This window comes from Heptranchias perlo, chromosome 31, assembly GCF_035084215.1.
Source record: "Heptranchias perlo isolate sHepPer1 chromosome 31, sHepPer1.hap1, whole genome shotgun sequence".
NCBI lineage: Eukaryota > Metazoa > Chordata > Chondrichthyes > Hexanchiformes > Hexanchidae > Heptranchias > Heptranchias perlo.
In genome coordinates, this window is record NC_090355.1 from 21375710 (window position 1) to 21398390 (window position 22681).

The 22681-nt window shown below is 43.6% G+C and overlaps 1 long non-coding RNA gene across 1 annotated transcript; it reads right to left on the minus strand.

Moving 5' to 3' along the window:
- Positions 1-327: 327 nt before the first annotated feature.
- LOC137300312 (uncharacterized) lies at positions 328-22435 on the minus strand. The gene is made up of 3 exons (XR_010958058.1): positions 22417-22435; positions 21909-21928; positions 328-388 (listed from the first exon to the last, which is right to left on the minus strand). It is a non-coding gene; the product is annotated as an uncharacterized lncRNA (long non-coding RNA).
- Between the last annotated feature and the right edge of the window lie 246 nt (positions 22436-22681).

A 22681-nucleotide genomic window follows, 5' to 3' on the forward strand; every position in this document is an offset into this window, starting at 1 on the left:
AAGTGCAACAGCTGTTGTTATGTATGCAAATAATCATTTTACACACAGCAATATCCCAGAAACAGCAATAAAATGAATGACCACAATCTGTTTTTGGTGGTGGACAAATGTAGGCAGAACACTGGGAGAACTCTACTCTTCTTCAAAAAGTGTTATGGGATCTTTAACATCCATCTGAACAGGCAGATGTGGCCTTAGTTTAACATCTCATCTGAAGGATGGCGTCAATGAGAATGCAGCACCCACTTTGTACTGCACTGGAATGTCAGGCTAGATCATATGTCCAAGGACTGTAGTGGAGCATGAATTCACAACCTACTGACTCAGAAGAGAGGGTGCTACCAAATGAGTCAAGCTGACACTGTAGTAATCATGTGCTGGGCTGCCCCTGCGGGGAAAAAACAGGTTATTCTAAGATTATATGGGTCATTGGTGAGGCCACATTTGGAATATTATGTGGAGTCTTGGGTACCATACCTTTAAAAAGGACATTGATGTATTAGAGATAATCCAGAACAAAGTGACAAGGATAGTTTCAGGAAGTAGTTCTCTAAGATACGAAGACTCACAAAACTGAACTTGTTTTGTTACAGAAAAGAAAACTGAGAGAAAACTTTTAAATGTTATGGGGAATGGATACTGTGTGGAAATTATTTAACTTTGATTGTGAATGCAGAACTAGGAGACGAGTATAAAATAAACAAGCCTTGTGCTAGAGGAAGTTTTGATGTAAATCATGAATGTGCTTTCAATAATTCCCAAATTAATTGGGAAACTTGCTGAGTTTGAGGCAGTAATAATCCTAATGTGCTGATGGCCCTTAATATTGTGCGTTTCCAGCTTTCGTGCCTAGGAATACACTTTGTAATTTTCTTGATTGTTTTACCACCCCATTTTTGTCGACTGGGGGAGAAAACCTTTTACATTGGTTAAGTCCCACATTTGGTGTAAAGACAAACAGTTTTACTGGTTTCATATGAATTTGATTCATTTTTCCAGCAGAAATATTCAGAATGCAGTTGATGATTTATTTGGGAATGTTGGGTAAATTTTTGCTCAAGAATCCGCTAAAAAGCGGCCTTTTTCCCAGCAACTGAAGATAACCCTCTACGTGTTCAAGTTTGGAACAAGAAGTTTAATACCATACCAATAGACTCAACACCAGTGCAATAGACGCGTTGAGTGCTTTATTTTACAGTAAACCACAACTCACCATCACTTATTCCAAATACACATTAAAATAGTACATTGCTTATTATTCAAATAGAATGCACATAGACTAATTAATTTGTTATGACCTTTTTAAATTACACTATAATATACTGCCTGCGCTTGGGTTTTGAAATAAGGATTAATTATTCTGCAAAATGCTTGCTTATGTTCACAAAAGGTACTTGTCTATATTTGTAATATTTTGTTATGAAGAAAGATTACGCAAGTATTAAGTAATAACATTCTACCATATCAAGCCTAGACATTGAAATCATGATCATCTGACTCTCAACACTTTTTTCTCCTCTTGGAAAAAATGTTCTTGTAATAATTTTTTTAAATAAAGTAGTTAAGTGTCCAACAGGCCAGTTTAACATAATTGTGGCAGCTAATAGCCCTTCTTGCAGTTCTAACAATACAGGACCCATCTCAGCTGTTTTATAAGGTTTTGCTCTTTCACTTAAGTTTTGAGTTTACCTGTAGTTTTAGTATTTTCACATAAGACACTAGGGCTGATTTCATCTGCAGGTCTAAGTCAGTTCTAAATCATTCAGAATTGGCACAAATTTCGCTCAAAATCGGCAATGTAAGCTCATTTGCATAATTATTTAAAGCGCTAGTGCAGACTGAGATGGGTCCAGGAAGGATTATATTGGTAGGAAAAGGAAAATTGTATGCAAGTGAAATTTAAAGGCATGGGGACAATTAAAGGGAGATAAAAGTTTGGAGAACATCAAAAGACATCTTAAATCATTAGCAACTTTGGCCAAGGCTGAAGGTTCTGGGGAGTAAGAAGTGGCCGGCAAAAATGAAGGGAAAGGGAACCCTAGGTGTAAACATGAGTCTGGAGATAAGTAACAAAGTCCAGCACTCGGCCCCTCGATTGGTTGCTGCTCATCAAAGTAGTGCTTCATGAGATGCTACAAGGAGGATTGTCTTTTGCGCCACTCTACAGTACCATCCCCATTGGTCAGTATTGCACAAAGCAATCTCATTATTACAATTCAAACACAGTATTTCTTATAACTCATGGTGTACAATACAAGGTGGGGTGGCCTTACACGGTGGCCTTTCCCCATAGAGCCTTTACGAGCTCGCACCTCGCCTCGGTGCATCCCACAGCACGTACTCTCCTGAACCTTGGAGCGTGCCAGTCGGCAACAATCGGTCATGGACAGCTCCTTCAGCTGGAAGACCAGCATGTTTCAGGCAGACTAAAGGGTCTCCTTCACCAAGTTGTTGGTCTTCCAGCCGCAGGTGATATCTGTCTCGGTGTGCATCCCGGGGAACAGTCCATAGAGCACAGCGTCCTGTGTTACTGGACTGTTTGGGATGAACCGGGACAGATGCCAACACATCTCTCTCCACACCCTCTATGCAAAGGGGCAGCCCATCAGGAGGTGGAAGATGGTTTCCTCCCCGCCACAGCCTCGAGGGCAGCTTGCGGTAATGCTGGGGTTCCGCGCGTGTTGGAAGGATGGCACTGGGAGGGCCTTTCTCACCACCATCCAGGCTACATCCTGGTGCCTGTTGGTCAGTTCTGGCAACAAGACGTTTTGCCAAATGGCATCGACCGTCTAGTCAGGGAAGAAACCGATTGAGTTCACCCTCTCAGTTCCTTGCGGGACTCTGAGAATGTTTTGTGTTGACCACTGTCTGACGGCCTTGTGGTCGAAGGGGTTCCTCCTCAGGAACTTCTCCACCTGGGACAGGTTGGGCGGGGGGGGGGGGGGGAATGGTCTAGTTGGATAGGGTGTCCTGTGCCTGCTCGACCAGCATGGCCAGACCCAGCCTTCTCAGTGTGTTGGACAGGTAGAAACCCACCACGTTGAGACACTAGCGTACTGGGACTCTACACATATCTTGAGGCAGTCACACACAAAGGTGGCTATCAGGGTCAGAGTGGCATTGGGGATGCTCTTCCCCCCTTTGTCTGGGGCCTTGTACATGGTGGTCCTGCGGACGTGTTCTACCTTGGACCTCCAGACCAGACTAGAACCTAAATGGGGCTGAAAAGAGGCAGCTCGGTTACAGCCCATCTGCACCCACTTTTGGGATATTGTGGAGACAAAAATTATGTCACATTGGCCATAATCCCATTTCTATGAGCTTTCTTGTACACTTCCAAAATAATGTCTAAAGAAGATAGGAGTTGTGACAACTCATTTTCAAATGGATATCCAGAGCAGCATTTCTGGGTTGGCCCAGGATAAATACAGGGCTCGAGTGTCAGTTTCAGCATTGGGTCCAGAGTCTTGACTGACATCAACATTTGGGCTTCCTTCAAGTGTCCATTTTGACACTTTCAGTTGGGCTGGGGGTGGGGGAAACACTAGCAGGGCTCTTGTCGATTGGGAGAGAGTGAAGGGTGAGAAAAGGATGGGAAAAAAATCATAAAAATAAAATAATTAGCAAAAAATCATTACGAAACAAATCAAAAACTTTTACGTGAGACATAATTGTGCTCAGGAATACATGATAGGTGTAGAGAATATTTATCAGACTAACCATATGTAATTTAAAACTTTGTTAAATATCAAATGATTGGGGCATGTGTCTTGTTTATCCCTCTGAAATGTAGCATGCATCTACAATGACAATTTAAGTCTCATGGATAGTAGAGTGTGCCAGGACGATATACAACAGCTGCCACTTTGGTATCCATGGTAATTCACACAGCACAGCAACTGTTTCTGCACTTGTGATAAATCTATAAATGTACACTTGCACTCAGACTCTCATGTTCAGGGTACAGTAAGTGGGAGTGCTATCAACTAAACTGACATTAATTTACTTCTGATCCATATAAGGTGAGTTTCGCCTGAGAGATTAAAAGACTCCTGCATACTTCTGATGGAATATTTACAGCACTAACTCTTATTTATGACTGGCCACGCATTGATTAGTTTGTGTAATTTTTCTTTGATAGGTGGATGTACAACTTGCATGGAAATCCACCACCATATTTAAGAGTCTCTGTACCAAACTACCCTGAGAAATCAACACACAGAATTTGAGAACACAATCTAGGTTGACACTTCAGGACAGAGAGAGGTGTAGTACTGAAGTAGGAGCTGTCTTTCAGATGAAACATTAAACCAAGGCCCTATCTGCCTCGATATAAAAAATCCCATGGCCCTTTTTCAAAGAAGAGCAGGAAGTATTTCAGCTCAACCTCCCTCAACCAATATCAATTGGTCATTCATTTAATTGCTGTTTGTGGAAGCTTACTGTGCACAACTTGGCTGCCAGGTTTGCCTACAAACAGCCATGACTATACTTCAGAAGTAATTCAATGGCTCTGAAGCACTTTGAGATGTCCTGAGGATGCGAAAGGTGCTACATAAATGCAAGTTCTTTCTTTTAACATCAAACAACTTTCAAGTACTGATCACCGGTAAGCTTCCCACTGCTTGTCCAGCTATGGACACTTTACCCATTAGGCATTGTCTTACAGGGTTATCTGGAACCAGAGAAGAATCCTATTCCCCAGTAACTCAGCTACTCCTCTAAATTCCATTAGTGGGCCAGGCTAACTGGCCAATCATCAAAGTGCCCTGGATCTGTGGACTCCTGATAATTCAAAGTTGATTTTTGTGCTAATAAAATGTTGAAATAGCCACCCTGTCACAGATCAAAGAATTAGGCTCAGCTTGTGTAGTGGGTTTGATTGACAGCTGGGTCTGAGACCTTTGAGGAGGCAAGGTCAATGATTGGCTATAGACCTCTTTGATAGACAGCTTGGTGGCATAGAATCTCCAATTATGGAATATTTTAGACTTCATGTGTACACCACGGAAATGTCTCACAGCCTTAGTGTCTGTGACTGAAGTATCAAATGGAGTATGTTGAGTAGAATGACACCTAAAGCAGTCTATGGTCAATGTTTGAGTTCTGCAGCTGCTGCCTAAGCACTTGGTGCTATTTATGTGTTAGAACCAGCTAGCAACACAGTTGAACTAGATTTCAAATAGTAGCTTCTTCTACAAGGTAAGAAGTGGATCTATATTTTAAAGTTTATAGGGCTGGTTTTTACTTGGGACTGGTACTGTGGTGCTGGGGGCCAAAGCCCACATTAACATTTCCCCAGTAACGTCAGTATATATAAACAGACATAGACAAAACCTCTGGCCCAGTGTTTGGGTGGGGGACATTAACCTTGTTAAAAAAAAGTCTGATGGCCAGGAAGAAAATGGCCTCTTGAGTTTCTTGAGCTGCGGGAGTCATTCCTCTCTGGCATTTTTGTTGTAATTCCAGCAGTGTTGAGGAACTGTGCCCTGAAAATGACTAAATTAGGACACACATAGTAATTTGATGCCATTGATTTTTACATTGCCTCATCCAATGAGCTTTGCCTCATCCAATAAAGTTTATTTTTAATGTTAAGCAATGCCAATAAAATGAAATCTGATTTCATAATGGTGTGGAAAGGCTAAATACCATAACTCGTCAATGTAAATTACTAAGCTTATTCAAAATAATAGGAAAAAAAAGCTTCTGTTCATGTGGCTTTGTACTGAACATTGCTTATACAATTGTAGATCCTATAGTGAGACGGTAAAATATACCACAACAGCCAGCCCGGTGTAGCAGGTGATGGGGTGAACTGCACACTGCTCTTACACCTCTGGGACCAGAAGTTGAATCTAGCCGAGACTAATGAATTGAAAGTCCTCTCTTTGTTTCACAGGTCCCAAATGAAATAAGTTTGGGCAGCTTCACTCCAGTCCTCAGTAGGTGCATATCCACAACATTAAACAACCCATAATTTTCCACTCAACTTTACTAAATTGACAATCTTGTTTGCTCAGGCAACTGTAACAATGGCTAGTGTGTGTAGGACATGCACAGATTCAAACTGGTGCAGAAGTGCTTCCTTATCAAGGCAGAGCAGATGGTTCTTTTACCCAAACTTTTCCAGTGTTCTACCCAACATGGGAGTTTTTGGTATGACACTGGATGCAAAGGATGAAAATGCTGTATTCCTCAGCAGTGACACATCTCATCTTGATACGGACAAAAGTCACCAAAAAGTAACAAAAAAAGGCTGGCTAAAGTCACACTCAAATAAAAAGAAGCAGATGGGGCTCGATTTTCGGATGTCCGAGCGGGTGCGCTCGTGGTGGGGGTTGGGGGGGGGGGCTCCGAAAATTGGGGATTTCCGGGGAGGGTCCGGAGCCCGGCTCCAACCCATCCACTTCCGGGTTCCCCAGTGATGCGCTTAGATGCGCATGCAGCCCCCGCATGCGGGACTCCCGCCGGCAATTAAAGCCGGCGGGATCCCACTTAAGGCAATTATTTTGATACTTCAGGTCGTTAGCAGAACTGATTTGTAGGATATTTTAGGAGGGGTGGGATTTTCATCTAAACTGAAAGTGTTTCCCCTACTGGGGGAAACACTCCCAGTTGAAATGGACGTGTTGCAGCCACCAGCTTGTGGGAGCTGCAAAGCTCCATTGACAGGTTGGCGGGGGGGTGGGGTGGGAGAGGGGGAGACCCTCATTCATTGCAGGAGCCATTCTGCCACTTTGGACAAAGATTGGCCTGCAGCACCCTCCTCCTAACACTAAAATTCAACAACTTGCAACCTCAACCCCGGTGCGCAGACACATTTACCTACCTTGCGGACCCCCTCAAATGGGGGTCGCCATAGCTGCAGTCATGACCTCCTCGGAGGACGAACAGCCTCGCCGGCCATGCCGTCCACCTCTGGCACATGGAGCTCCACAACACAGTGCTGTGACACATCCACCTGCACATCAGGAGGGGGGGCAACCGCGGAGAGAGATGCGTCGCAGAAGGCACTACCCTCGCCACAGGGTCTACAGACCGAGGCTCAGCTTCCTGGACCTTTCTGAGCAGCAGTGCTCATGGAGGCTCAGAGTCACTCGACATGTAGTCGTGGACATCTGCAGCCTCCTTCAAGTCGAGCTGCTCCCGGCTGGCCCGAGCACCATCTTCTTACCTGTCGCTATCAAAGTCACCACTGCCCTCAACAACTTCTCCTCCGGATCCTTCCAGGGTGCCACCGGGGACATCGCCGGCATCTCTCAGTCATCTGCACAAAAGAGCCCTGCAAATACATCTACACCCACTCTGCAGTGACACAATAGGTGACATCAGGTGTGGGTCTTCATGGTGATCCTCAGGAAAGGGCATTATTGCACAAACCAGACAAGATTTGCAAAGACATGGCAGTAGTGGTGATAACAATTTTTTATGAATTTTTGCAAAACAAACAAAAGTAAATTAAAAACATGACATTTCATCTTACACCCTTGTGCATCCCCTTTGTGCTCACAAAACCTTTGCCTTACGTTTACGGGAACCCATACGTGGTGCTACACCTGTGGCTTCAGCAGAGGTAGTGGCAGATTGCTCTTGTCCATGCCCTGACCAATGAGATGCTTTGCGCAGATGCCCTCTGGGTTTCGGTGCCCGTGAGGGCCCCTCCAAAGACTGCTCCACGTGCACCTGTGCAGGGGCAGACTCGGCCACCTGGAGAGGGGGCAGCATTGCGGGTGCTGGTTGAGGGGGGGCAACGGGTGAGACGTGGGAGTGCTTTGAGTGGCGTCCCCACTTCCATGTCCTCTTTCACCATCATCCCTCTCTTGGCCCAGGCCCACATCACTATTTCCACCCTGCTGGACGACAGTTTGGAGGACTTGTGTGAAGCCTTGGAAGGCCAGTTGTAAGGTATCTGTCAGCCTGTTTTAGGTGGCAGAATGTTGCTCACCCCGAATCCGAACGGCCATTGTCAAGGCCTGAATGGACTCATTGTTGAGCCGTGCTTGATGCTCGATGGAGGCTAGCCTTTCCTCCATCGCAGACATTCCCGCACCTACCCGCGACACTATCTCAGAGATGCCTTCATGTCCCTGTGACAGTATTCCACTCATGCAGGAGTTGGACTCTGCGCGATTGTGGAGAGTGTGCGTGGCAACTGTTCCAGTACCTCGGCAATGTGCTGCTGGCCCTCGATGACTCTCCTTTTCACGGCTGGCCCCCAGGGTTCAGCATCTGGGTCCAGCTGAGCAGAACCTGGAGAAGAGTGCTCCCACCGACGCAGACTCTCCACAGCTGCCCCTGCCACCAGGGTCTGCTCGTGCTCACATGTGCATGGTGACTCACCATGTGCAAGCCCAACTAAGTGAGGACGGGGACCCACCGAGGTGTCTGCGCTGGTGGATGGCTGGCTCAGATGTGACGATGCACCCTCAGAGACCGGCAGGTCCTCTGAGGAATCGCCCTCCGCCGTCATGGCGCTCACAGATGGCCCTGCAAGAGAACAGAAAGCAATATTAAGCATGTGGACAGATGTTGAGGTGCTGCAGTTGCCAAGTGATGGTAAGATCATTCACTATTATGAGTGCTGAGTGTTAGATTTCTGTCACCAGCCGCTTGTGCACACCCAGTCTCGGCATCTGCCACGGACAGGCACTCCAGCGTCCGGCTTATTTCGAGTGCCTGCTGCTCCGCATCTGTTAAGACCACCTGGTGTGGCGGGCCCCCTCCGGTCCTTGACCTCTCCCGGGCATTCTGGCATCTCTTCTCCTATCAAGGCAAAACACAGAGGCGTGATTGAGTGATGGTTGCATGGTGACCTGCTGCATGCATTGGTGTGGGTGGGGGTGAGCGTGAGGGAGATGCATGGGAGGGTGCGTGTGAGACATAGCCATGAGATTGTATGAGGATTGGGTTGCGTGGTAGTGTTCAAATGGGAACTGGGGCCGTGAGTACGTGCAGGCAAGGTGAGGATGATAGTTGAGTGGATGTGAGGAGTGATGCGAGAGCGTTGTGGTGGCTGTGCAGAAGGAGTTGTGTGGTGGTGAAGGTGATGTGGAAGACGGAGTGTGGGAGAATGCATAAGTATACTCACTTTGGCTGACCTGGTTAGGTCATTAAATCGCTTCCTGCACTGGACCCAGTTCTGGACACATTGCCGCTGCTGGTGACCTCCTCGGCCACCTCCAGCCAGGCCTTCTTGGTGGCGAAGGGAGGACACCTCCTCCCATCCAATGGAAAAAAAAATTCCCTCCTCCTCCTCACCCCATCGAGCAGCACCTGGAGTGAGGAGTCAGAGAACCTTGGAGCAGCCTTGTCTCTGGCCTATTCCATGATCCAAAATTGGTTCTTTGCTGCAGGAGGAGCATTGGAGGACTTCCCCTTTAAATAGGGCTCCTCCTGCTGACAGCCTGTGATGCAAGTGCGCAGTGCGCCCACTGCGCAGGTCTAGAACGGGAAACCCAGAAGCCAAGTTAAGTGCCTTCAATTAGGCTGCGATTGCGTGCGGAGCACCCCGAATTCACTGGCCCGTTATCCACATGCCCAGTCGACCCCCCGCTGCTAACCCGCCACCCTCCTAATATCGAGCCCATGGTCTCTGTTTAGTGGTTACTATCTGAGGCATGGAAAATTTAAACAGGAAAATAAAAACCAGCCAAAGCACAGTTAGACTGGGAAAACCAAAAGCACCAGGTGTAAACCGGCAATTCCTATTTGTAACCGTGTAAAAAGAATCTGTCACCATAAACCTGCTACTCAAATTCCCTTTTGTAGAACTCACGCTACAAATTAATGGAAGTAACAGAATTATATCTGTGCAGGAGTTTTACAGATCAGTATCGTTTTTGCCCATCCTGAGTTCTGTGTGCACCTTCACTTATACATGGGATGTAAAAACAGATGTTCTACATATGTACAAGAATGGCACATTTGGCAGACGAACCAGCCCCGTATTCCCAACCAGAACGTCATGAGGTCAAATCCATCAAAGGGTTGGGGAAAACCTATGACCTGACAGTACTTCCTGCAAGCTGTAAAGACTGTATGCAAATCATTCCATTAGCACCTCTTTAACTTTATAGCAATTCTTCAACACTCAATCTTTCAATTATAGCAAAAATTAACCAGAATTATCAGCTGTAGATTTATGATGCTTATGACGGTGGAAAAGGGAAGATTCCTGTTCTGTACCTATATCAATTGTTCCTATTTCTACACAAAATTTTGTGTGCATTGGCATCCTATTATATGCAACAGATTGTTTTATTATTTGTTCTTGATGTGGGTGACATTTATTGTTTTATTATTTGTTCTTGATGTGGGTGACATTTATTGTTTTATTATTTGTTCTTCATGTGGGTGACATTTATTGCCTATCCCTAGTTACTGAGAGGTGATGATGGGTTTTGTATGGTTCTTCACGGCAATTGTTTGTAAACCCAAGTGGCTTGCAATTCAGACGGCTTCAGAGGCCTGATTTTCCTGGCATCCACTGGTACAGACCCACACTTTGGCAGGGCCAAGAGCCAGAAGAAAGGGCCTCACAGGCTAGATCAGAGCTGGCGAGCGGAATGCACGTTCAGGACATGCAACTTGCCGAAGGCATTTTAATGAGACCTGACTGTCTTGCCTGAGGGATGAGGCAGTCAGTCGTCTGATAGTTAAAACCAACCCTGAAATCTCCAGTAGCTATTCTTTTCCATTAAAATCATAGAATCTTACAGCAGAGGACACTCGGAGCGGAGTTACAGGCGGGAGCGGACCTGGGAGAGAGCGCAGGGCTCGGAGCACTACTAAAGGCCCAGGCTCGAAGGCCTACCTACACTTGGAGCAGAGCTCCAGTCGGGAGCGGACCTGGGAGAGAGCACAGGACTCGGAGCACTACTAAAGGCCCAGGCTTGAAGGCCTACCTACACTCGGAGCGGAACTACAGGCAGGAGCGGACCTGGGAGAGAGCGCAGGATTTGGAGCACTACTAAAGGCCCAGGCTCGAAGGCTTCATCCCAGCAGGGAGGAAATTGGTGAAAAAACAAGGGGTGACATCACAGGACAGCAGGTAGGTGATTGGCTGGTGAGTATTACAGTTTTTTTTTCTCTGAGTTAGGGAATTGGGTAAAATTGAATTAAAAGCTCGAAGCATAAAACTACTGGTAGCTCATTAAAATTAAAAACTTAAACTACTTAACTCGAGTAACAAAACCAAAAATAACCGTATTTAAGCCTTAATTTATTTTTGCTTGTTTTAAGTTAATCTAATAAATTAAGGCATGGCAGGGCAGCTCAGACCCATGGAATGCACGACCTGTGCCATGTGTGAACTCCGGGATGCTTCCCGTGTCCTGGACAACCACATGTGCAGGAAGTGTCGTCAGCTGGTGGAGCTCGAGCTCTGGGTTTTGGACCTTGAACAGCAACTGGTGTCACTGCAGTGCATCCGCGAGGCTGAGAGTTTCGTGGATAGCACGTTTCAGGAGGTGGTCACTCTGCAGATTAAGAGAGTGCAGGCAGAGAGGGACTGGGTGACTGCCAGACAGACAAGGAGGACCAGGCAGGTAGTGCAGGAGTCCCCTGAGGGCATCTCACTCTCCAACCAGTATTCAGTTCTGGGTACTGGTGGGGGAGAGGGTTCCTCTGGAGAGTGCATCCAGAGCCAAGACCAGAGCACCATGGGTGGCTCAGCTGTACAGTGGGGGAGGAGAAAGGTCGAGAGAGCGATTGTGATCGGGGATTCTATAGTTAGGGGAGCAGACAGGCATTTCTGCAGCCGCAAACGTGATTTCAGGATGGTATGTTGCCTCCCTGGTGCCAGGGTCATGGATGTCACTGAGCGGCTGCAGGACATTCTGAAGGGGGAGGGTGAACAGCCAGAGGTCGTGGTACATATCGGTACCACAACATAGGTAAAAAGAGGGATGAGGTCCTGCAAGCAGAATATAAGGAGTTAGGAAATAAGTTAAAAAGCAGGACCTCAAGGGTAGTAATCTCAGGATTACTCCCAGTGCAACATGCTAGTGAGTATAGGAATAGGAGAACAGACCAGATGAATGCGTGGCTGGAGGGTTGGTGCAGGAGGGACAGATTTAGATTCCTGAGGAATTGGGACCGATTCTGGTGAAGGTGAGACCTGTACAAGCCGGACAGGTTGCACCTCAACAAATCCGGGACTAATATCCTCGCAGGTGGGTTTGCTACTGCTGTTGGGGAGGGTTTAAACTAGAGTGGCAGAGGGATGGGAACCTGAGCAGGGAGTCAGAAGAGAGTAAAGTTGAAAGCAGCATGAGAGGGGAGGACCCAGGGGAAATTTACAATACGAATTGTACAAATAGTTGTTCAAGAACAAGTGAAAGGGAAAAGCATAGAGCAGCAGAAAGAGAGTGTACTTTAGGCACTACAGATAAAGTGAAAACTAGAAGGTGTAAAGCGATTAACCCAGCATCAAAGCTGAAGGACAGGCTAGAGTGTGTGGCCCAACTAAGAGTTCTATATACAAACGCATGGAGTATAAGGAATAAATTAAATGAACAACAGACACAAATTCAAATTGGAGGGTATGAAATGATAGCTATTACTGAGACATGGCTGCAGGATGGTCAGGATTGGGAACAAAATATACCAGGTTATAAGGTCTACAGCAGAGATAGGGAAAATGGAAGAGGGGGAGGAGTAGCATTAGTGATTAGAGATGAAATCACTTCAATGATAAAGGAGGATATAACGAGAGGTAAGCAGCCAACAGAGACCTTATGGGTTGAATTGAGAAATAGGAAAGGATCTAAGACTATGGTGGGAATTCTGTATAGGACCCTTGGCAGCAGCTCTGAAGTGTTAGATTACATAAATGCAGAGATTAGACAAGCGTGTAACAAAGGCATAGTGGTCTTAATGGGGGACTTAAACCTTCACATAGATTGGGAAAAGCAGATGAGCAACTGTCAGAAAGGTAGTGAATTTCTTGAGTGTGTCCGGGATAGTTTTCTACAGCAGTATGTCCTAGAGGCAACAAGGGGGCAAGCCATACTAGATTTAGTAATGAGTAATGAACCAGATTTAGTTAACAGCTGAACTGTGCGTGAACATCTATCCAATAGTGATCATAACATGATCGAGTTCAAGGTAGTGTTTGAAAGGGAAAAAAGTGAATCAGCTGCTAAGATTCTGGACTTGGGTAAGGCCGACTTCAATGGGATGAGACAGAGACTGTCCACAGTAAACTGGGCAAATCGGTTAATGGGTACAACGACTGATGATCAGTGGGAAATGTTTAAAGAAACATTTAATGTGATACAGAACCGGTTCATACCCCCGAGGGACAAGAACTCTACTTGCCAAAAAAAACAAAGAGGTAAGGGACAGTATAAGACATAAGGAAAGGGCATACCAAAAGGCAAAAAATGGCACAGATCCTGGTGAATGGGAAAGATACAAAGGTCAACAAAGGGTCACAAAACAGATAGTAAGAGCTACAAAAAGAGAGTATGAAAAGAAACTTGCAAGAGATATCAAAACCAATACGAAGAACTTTTATAGTTATATTAGGAAAAAGAGGGTGGTCAGGAGCAGTGTTGGCCCCTTAAAAACTGAAAGTGGGGATATTGTCATTGACAATGGGGAAATGGCGGACATGTTGAATAATTACTTTGCGCAGTATTTACAGTAGAAAAAGAGGATAGCATGCCGGAAATCCCAAGAAAACTAATATTGAATCCGGGACAGGGACTCAATAAAATTAACATAAGTAAAACAACAGTAATAAAGAAAATAATAGCACTAAAGAGTGACAAATCCCCAGGACCAGATGGTTTCCATCCCAGGATTTTAAAGGAAGTAGATGAGCACATTGCAGATGCCCTAACTATAATCTTTCAAAGTTCTCTAGATTCAGGAACCATCCCTCTAGATTGGAAAATTGCACATGTCACTCCACTTTTTAAGAAAGGAGAGAGAGAAAAACCAGTGAATTATAGACCAGTTAGCCTAACATCTGTTGTAGGGAAAATGCTGGAGTCTATAATTAAGGATAGGGTGACTGAACACCTTGAAAATTTTCAGTTAATCAGAGAGAGCCAGCATGGATTTGTGAAAGGTAGGTCGTGCCTGACAAACCTGATTGAATTTTTTGAAGAGGTGGCTAAAGTAGTGGTCAGGGGAATGTCAATGGATGTTATTTATATGGACTTCCAGAAGGCATTTGATAAAGTCCCACATAAGAGACTGTTAGCTAAGATAGAAGCCCATGGAATCGAGGGAAAAGTACGGACTTGGTAAGGAAGTTGGCTGAACGAAAGGCGACAGAGAGTAGGGATAATGGGTAGGTACTCATATTGGCAGGATGTGACTGGTGGAGTCCCGCAAGGATCTGTCTTGGGGCCTCAATTATTCACAATATTTATTAATGACTTAGATGAAGGCATAGAAAGTCTCATATCTAAGTTTGCCGATGACACAAAGATTGGTGGCATTGTAAGCAGTATAGATGAAAACATAAAATTACAAAGTGACATTGATAGATTCGGTGAATGGGCAAAACTGTGGCAAATGGAATTCAGTGTAGGCAAATGTAAGGTCATCCACTTTGGACCAAAAAAGGTTAGAACAGGGTACTTTCGAAATGGTAAAAAGTTAAAAACAGTGGATGTCCAAAGGGACTTAGTGGTTCAGGTACATAGATCATTGAAGTGTCATGAACAGGTGCAGAAAATAATTAAGAACACTCATGGAATGCTGGCCTTTATATCTAGAGGACTAGTGTACAACGGGGCAGAAGTTGTGCTGCAGCTATACAAAACCCTGGTTAGACCGCACCTGGAGTACTGTGAGCAGTTCTGGGCACCGCACCTTCGGAAGGACATATTGGCCTTGGAGGGAGTGCAGCGTAGGTTTACTAGAACGATACCCGGACTTCAAGGGTTAAGTTACGAGGAGAGATTACACAAATTGGGGTTGTAGTCTCTAGAGTTTAGAAGGTTAAGGGATGATCTGATCGAAGTTTATACGATATTAAGGGGAACAGATAGGGTGGATAGAGAGAAACTATTTCCGCTGGTTGGGGATTCTGGAAGTAGGGAGCACAGTCTAAAAATTAGAGCCAGACCTTTCAGGAGTGAGATTAGAAAACACTTCTACACACAAAGGGTGGTAGAAGTTTGGAACTCTCTTCCGCAAATGGCAATTGATGCTAGCTCAATTGCTAATTTTAAATCTGAGATAGATAGCTTTTTGGCAACCAAAGGTATTAAGGGATATGGGCCAAAGGCAGGTATATGGGGTTAGATCACAGATCAGCCATGATCTTATCAAATGGCGGAGCGGGCTCGAGGGGCTGAATGGCCTACTCCTGTTCCTATGTTCCTATGTTCCAAGAGGAGGCTGCCATTCGGCCCGTCGTGCCTGTGCAGATTCTTTGGAAGAGCTGTTCAATTTAGACCCACGCCCCAGCTTTTTCCCCATAACCCTGCGAATTAGTCCTCTTCAAGTACATGTCCAATTGCCTTTTGAAAGTTCCTGTGGAATCTGATTCCATCACCCTTTCAGGTTGTGCATTCCAGATCTTAACAACCCTCTGTGAAAACATTTCTGCTCATTTTCCCTCTAGTCCTTTTGCCAATTATTTTAAATCTATGACCTGTGGTTACCGACCCACTTGCCAGAGGAAACAATTTCCCCCAACTTGTTCTATCAAAACCCCTCATTATTTTGAATACCTCTATTATGTCTCCCCTTAACCTTCTCTGCTCTATGGAGAACAATCCCAGCTGCTCCAATCTCTCCACATAACTGAAGTCCCTCATCCCTCATATCATCCTGGTAAACCTCCTTTGTACTCTCTCCAAGGCCTTAAGAACCTAAGAAATAGGAGCAGGAGTAGGCCATATGGCCCCTGGAGCCTGCTCCACCTTTCTATAAGATCATGGCTGATCTTCGACCTCAACTCCACTTTCCCGCCTGATCCCCATATCCTTTGATTCCCCTAGAGTCCAAAAATCTATCGATCTCAGCCTCGAATGTACTCAACGACTGAGCATCCACAGTCCTCTAGGGTAGAGAATTCCAAAGATTCACAACCCTCGGAGTGAAGAAATTTCTCCTCATCTCAGTCTTAAATAGCCAACCACTTATCCTAAGACTATGCCCCTACTTCTAGACTCTCCAGCCAGGGGAAGCAGCCTCTCAGCATCTACCCTGTCAAGCCCTCTCAGAATCCTATATGTTTCAATAAGATCACCTGTCATTCTTCTAAACTCCAGAGAGTATAGGCCCATTCTATTCAATCTTTCCTCAAAGGACAACCCTCTCATCCCAGGAATCAAACTTGTGAACCTTCATTGCACCGCCTCTAAGGCAAGTATATCCTTCCTTAGATCAGGAGACCAAAACTGTACACAGTACTCGAGGTATGGTCTCACCAAAGCCCTGTACAATTGCAACAAGACTTCCTTACTCTTGTACTCCAACCCCCTTGTCACCCACATAAATGTATTTAATGGACAAATATCAGGCCTACAGAAGCAGAACTTAACTAAAAAACCAACTAAAACAGAAAGAAATTAATTTAATATGATGCAGATGTTGAAAAACATAGTGTGCCATGATTGCAGTTCACAACTTGGGAGAAGTGGTTAACCCAAATATAAACCATCTCTTGATGCTGGAACCTTCTCAATCTCTGGACCTATGAACTATTTAGTTTGAAGTTATTTTGTCCATTTTTTCTCCTGCTAGTGCTCGCTGTATGCTCAGTGATTTATGTCCTCGCTGACTCAAGGGAGCTTTAAAAAAATTTCAAATTGTGGACTTAAGAATTTCTTTTGTTATCCACTTGCTTTGATGTGGATCCTGTTATTTTAGCATGCTTGATTATATTAAACTTCTATTTAACTACAACAATGGACATTTGCAAGCTAAAAAAACTGAGATCCAATAATGTCTAAAATTTATGATTCAGGAATCTGACAGTGAGACTCCCTGTTTTTAAAGGTATATTTTCCCCTTTTCCCCTGGGCCCCCAGCACCACATGTTATTTGTAACCAAGAGCACATGCAGCTGACCAGCTGCTAGACATCTGCTAGTGTTGCTCTGAAATCAGGCTCCAGGCCGTGTGCCACAGTGCCTAAGAATTAGCTCTCCTAGGTTTTTCCTCTCTTCCTGTAGAAAAGCACCTGGCTTCCGCTGATTGCTTCCTCTGGAATCAGGAACTCTGCATGTGGGGATGACAGTCCCAAATCCATATTCTAACACACACCAGTGCACTGCATGCTCCAATAGACCATGTACAAACATTTTATGATTCAGTGCATTCTCTTGAAAAGACACACGAATATATTTCAGTCTGAACACAAAACATTACATTTTTTGGGCTGGTTAACCTGAACAAAGAAAGAGCAAGACAATGGCCATCTGTCACAAGATCAGAAGATGAGGAAGGTCATTTGGCCCATTTTAATTCAACCATCCAGCATGACCCTACAGCTTCTAATCATTATATCCAACTGCTTCTTAAATGATCCTAGGATCTTGGCCACCACTATCCCACCAGTAAGCCCATTCTACGGGTTGAGCACTCAGTGAGGAAGAACTTCTGATAATAGCCATAAATGTTCCTTTTATTAGTCTGAGTGTGTGTTCACTTGTCCTACTCTCACTGGTTAAAGTAATATTCTGAGCTCACCCTTTCTATTCCTTTTAAATATCCGTGTGCAAGATAATCAGTCAGCTGCCTCCTTTCAAAGCTGAAAGTCTAAGTTTCTTCAGTCCTTCCTCATAACTCAGTCCTCTGACACTACAGATCAGTCTTGTAGCTTTTCACTGAATTACCTCCAGGACTTGAGCATCTCCCTTGTACCTCGGTGACCAGAACTGGAAAGAATTCTCACGGTATGTTCAGACCAGAGCACCATCGGTTTCAGCATGATTTCATCCCTCCTGTTCCTTACTATTTTGGCTATGTAGTTCAGCATTCCATTTGCTTTTTTGATTGCTCTTTTCCACCCTCAAAAGGTCTCTTGCCCCTATACTTCCTCTTTCTTGTGGGAAGTTAAGTTTGTAATAAGTGCAGCTTTCACAAATAGCTGCAACTCTGCAGTGCTCCATTGATCATAGTTTAATGCTTGCTGTAGGTTGGCATGGTCAATATGGAGTTTAATAATTAAAGTAAATACAAAAACACATCAGAGTCTCAAAATAGAAACTTCAGAGTTCTGCTGAAAGGTTTCTAACTAAAATAATCAACAGATGCTGAAGGATCTGCTGTGTTTCCAGTGCAGCACTGAGGGAGTGCTGAACTGTCGGAGGTGCAGTCATCCAGATGAGACGTTAAACTGAGGCCCTGTCTTCCCTCTTGGGTGGACGTAAAAGATCCCATGGCACTATTTCGAAGAAGAGCAGGGGATCTCTCCCCGGTGGCCTGGCCAATATTTATCCCTCAACCAACATCACTAAAAAAGATTATCTGGTCATTATCTCATTGCTGTTTGTGGGAGCTTGCTGTGTGCAAATTGGGTGCTGCATTTCCTACATTACAACTGTGACTACACTTCAACAGTACTACATTGGCTGTAAAGCGCTTTGGGACGACCTGAGGTCATGAAATGCGCTACATAAATGCAAGTTCATTCATTCATTTTGTTTAGTAATTTCCAATGTTCATAGATTTTCTTTTATCTCTCCAGTAATGAGATAAAATTGTATTACTTAAGACTTCACTGAATCCCACAAACACAAAGCCTCTGTGGCATAGTCAAGTGAGACATTATCACTAGCTCTTCACGTTATAAACCAAACCTAATTAGTTATCTAAGTTTTGTACCAACATTACTTCAGTATTAATGCCCAATGACTGTATATTATTACCACCAGAAACACTGCTTCATTTCTTGCTATTCAAACTGACAGCTCGTGCAGAAGCCAAAATACGAGAACGAAGGAAAAGTGATATTTCCAAAGTTCCAAACCTACACAGTGGGACAGACTTCTACTTTCAAATGGAAGAGATTTGGTTGTTAAAACATTTCCTTTATAACAAACTTAACAGCTGGGTTTGAGTTGCAAAATTAAATTAGGGACATACTTTGAAATTTAAACCAATTCTTTGAATGCTTTGTCTTCAATAAACAACAAAGGACAGAGGGTTTCTGCCAGATCGCCTGTGTGTCTACGATCCTGGGGGTAGATCATAACATTCATTTATTCAAAAAAAACACACATTCTCTCGTCTTATTAAACAATGATTCTCCTTATCATTATTATCTATACCAAATTCATGATTAACTGATGAACTTGCAGGCAACCCTAAGCTATTTATTTTACCCACTTAAAGATAAACAAATAAAAAATGTGAAAATTTCTGCCTGTGCAGAAAGTGGACTGGACAATAGAGTCTTATGAATGGTGTGTTATACTGAAAATAGTCCTCTACCTCACTGCATATATCCTACCCACCTGTACCTTGTCCCCTCCATCCAATGCTATTAATCCTGCCCATGTTGTACCCACTTACATTTTCTGTTCGTTTCCATTTACAAAGATTCAAGTCTTATAAACAACCCCATCATTCATGAACAAGCTGAAAGCTGTTCATACATCAAGATTCTGGGTAGAATTCTTCAAATTTCACTAAATGTTCTCCCCCACCTTCCAGTTTTCCACCTCCTCTCCTCAAGGTACTGACTCTTGTTGCAGTCCAGCTCCACAGGTACTGGGCACAGCTGCCCTCCATTACCTTGCCTACATTTGTGAACCAAGACATTGAGTGTCAGCAAGCTATTCGACATCAAAGTCAGACCCCATTCTGTCCTCATCCAATACCCATGTACATGGCCAGCAATCAGGAGCAGGAACCCTGGCTTATTTTTCCCCCCCCAATCCGAAGGGCACTGAGGCTAATTGTATTGTCCCTACTGCCAGCTGAGATCAGTTAACTCAACACTAAGGAAGGGTCAAACTTGGGAATTGATAAGTACTGCAGAGTTACACACTAGATGGTGCATTCACCAACCGAGCCATCCGATGTAGATTACTTTAGCAGCATTAAAAGTGCCATTTTTATTATCTGTCATTCAGCACAGCAGCAGTTTTTTTTACTGTATCACTCGGTAGGAAGGGGAGGAACAAAGCGGGTGTGGGGTGGAGGGGAGGTGGGGAGGTGGGGAGATGAAGGAATATTGGACTGTCCAGCACCCCAGAGTTCTGTGATTTTTGGAATGGTAATATAAAAGCGCATGAGATGATTGATAACCAAATTAAGAATATTTTGAAACAATTTGATCTAATATCACAAGAGAACAAGAATTGTGGACAAGGGAACAGATTGTGTAATGTCAGCTAGAAAACAAGCAGTAAGAGTCATTCATTTTAATAACTTTGCAAATGGAGTCAATTTTCAAAAGCTTGAGTACTGTCTAAACTTACAATTCTATAGCAGAGTACAATAAAACCCATTGTTCTTGTCAATTGCCTCTAACAATAATCCTGGCTTAGTTTCATAGTATTGTAAACCACCCTCTCTTCCAGTCACCACACATGGAAAAAAACCTGCTGGTCATGTTGGCATCGATAAAGAAAAATTGGCAGCAGCAACAGAACAGATTAGACTAAAACAGTAACAGAGTTTTGACACGGAGGGCCTGAAATTCCAGGAATCCCACAGGTATGCCAAAGCCTGCAAATATGGTTGGCGGCATGATGGCAGGTGCTGCCGGTGTGGTTTAAGTGCCTAATCTCCCAGACGTGCCTTCTTTCATCTTGCTCCACTTCAATAATGAAATATTGATTTTGGGAATTTGTAAACCAACTGCCATCATTAACTTTACCTTCATTTCTCACCTGACTTGGGACTTTGTAGCTTGTACCTAGATGTTTTGTGCTGCCTGAGCTCCAATGGAAGCTGGTATCGGAAGAAATCCCTTTCCCATGCTCTCTTTCTTCATTTGCAAATTCATTCACTCATTCGTTATTTCTTTGTTCCTGATCTGCTTTACTGGACAATAATGGAATAATACAACTGCCCAATTTTGTTTCAGGATGCTTGAAAACAAACTTACCCATAAAGAGCAAGTAAAAATTATCCCCCAAAGAGAATCGAAAAACATATAAAATTAATAATGTTCCAGAAATATTCAAAAAGGTCTCATAAGGTCAACACAGCAATAAAAAGATACTATAAACACCGCAACCAAAAAAAAACAGACAAAGCCGTACCGCACATAGATCTTGCCTGGGCCCATTTGAATTAGGTTTTGAAGCAAAAAAACACAATCCTAGTACTAGAGCTGGGAAACTGCAGCAGGTATTCATTTAAATATTTGTTGCATGAATTCAGGGGCCTTAATGAGTCTATGACACGAAATGTGTGCAGGAATGCCAGCACAAAAAATAGAGCCAGCCAGAAAATTGTGGGAAGAAGCAATTGGGTGCAAAAATGCCTTTAGTCTGCTTGCCCAATATTCTGATCTTCTGGCACTTATTCTGCATTTAACAACTAACACAGTTGAGCATGAAACCTACCCTTAATGCATTCTCAAGATTCAGTTGATTGAGTGCACTAATTTGAGCTTCTTTCATGCAGTTTATAATTTCAAGCAAACTCTTCGAAGTGTGTAACATCCTTGCCATCATTCATTATTTGTTTATTCATTAAAATTTTCTCTTCAATTCTACACTAAATAATGAGCCTTTGTAATCTGGTATCTTTTGTGAAAAAGAGTAGTCATCTCACTTAAATTTTTTCATTGTGGTTTCTGGCTTTGCACAACACATGACTAGGAATTGAACAGATGTGGAGGATTTGAGCTGAACTACAAAATAAATAAAGCGCACTGTAAAGGTTCTTTGATACACAGGAACCTCCAAGCTTGGTTCTACAGCGTGCTTAAGTGTTTTTCAGCAATTAATACAATGTTGCTGTTCAGTAACTTACCCCTGCAGGTGCGGTACTGTCTGAAAGTCAAGGAGAGAATATAATTAGAATTTTAGGAAGGTTCACAGATAAATTCAGACAAGTCAAATGACTAGTTTTCTTAAATAGAAATGATTTTTAAAAACTCTAACTGAAACAGCATACCCACAGATATTTCACAATACATAATAAATTTGCATTTTACAGTGTCCATTGCAGCTACAGGGTCACACCCCAGCACTCCACAATATATTATTGATGTTAATTTACTGCACTAATTACAAGTAGCAGGCAAAAATGTTTTTAAATGTTTCAGTGAACCACTTCAAATCATGAAAGTGACACTGCCAGTCACCATTATATAGTTAGCTTCCTTCAAACTTCCATCCTTCTTATTCTGAATCTAATGACTTCACATTCACAGGGGAAATAAAATCAGAAGTCTAGAAATTACTGTTGGAAACATTAGATTTTGTTTGACATTCCCCAATCTGCTATTTTAACACAATTGATAATCCATTTATTTTACCTGGATTAATGCCTCCCCAAGAATAGCAGACAAAGGAATGTCAGCATTAAATGAGCCTTTTGTAATGGACACATATACATACAATTGTAAGGCATAAGGTGTTGCAAGCAGTCTATATGTCTATGTTAACTGTATAGCATTTAAACAGATAATCAGGATGACTTGAAATCTTGCCGAGAGATAAACATCAGCACAAAGATGATCTGATTAGATTCTGGTGGATTTTTGTTATGTAGTTTTGTTGATCCAATCACTTATATTCTGA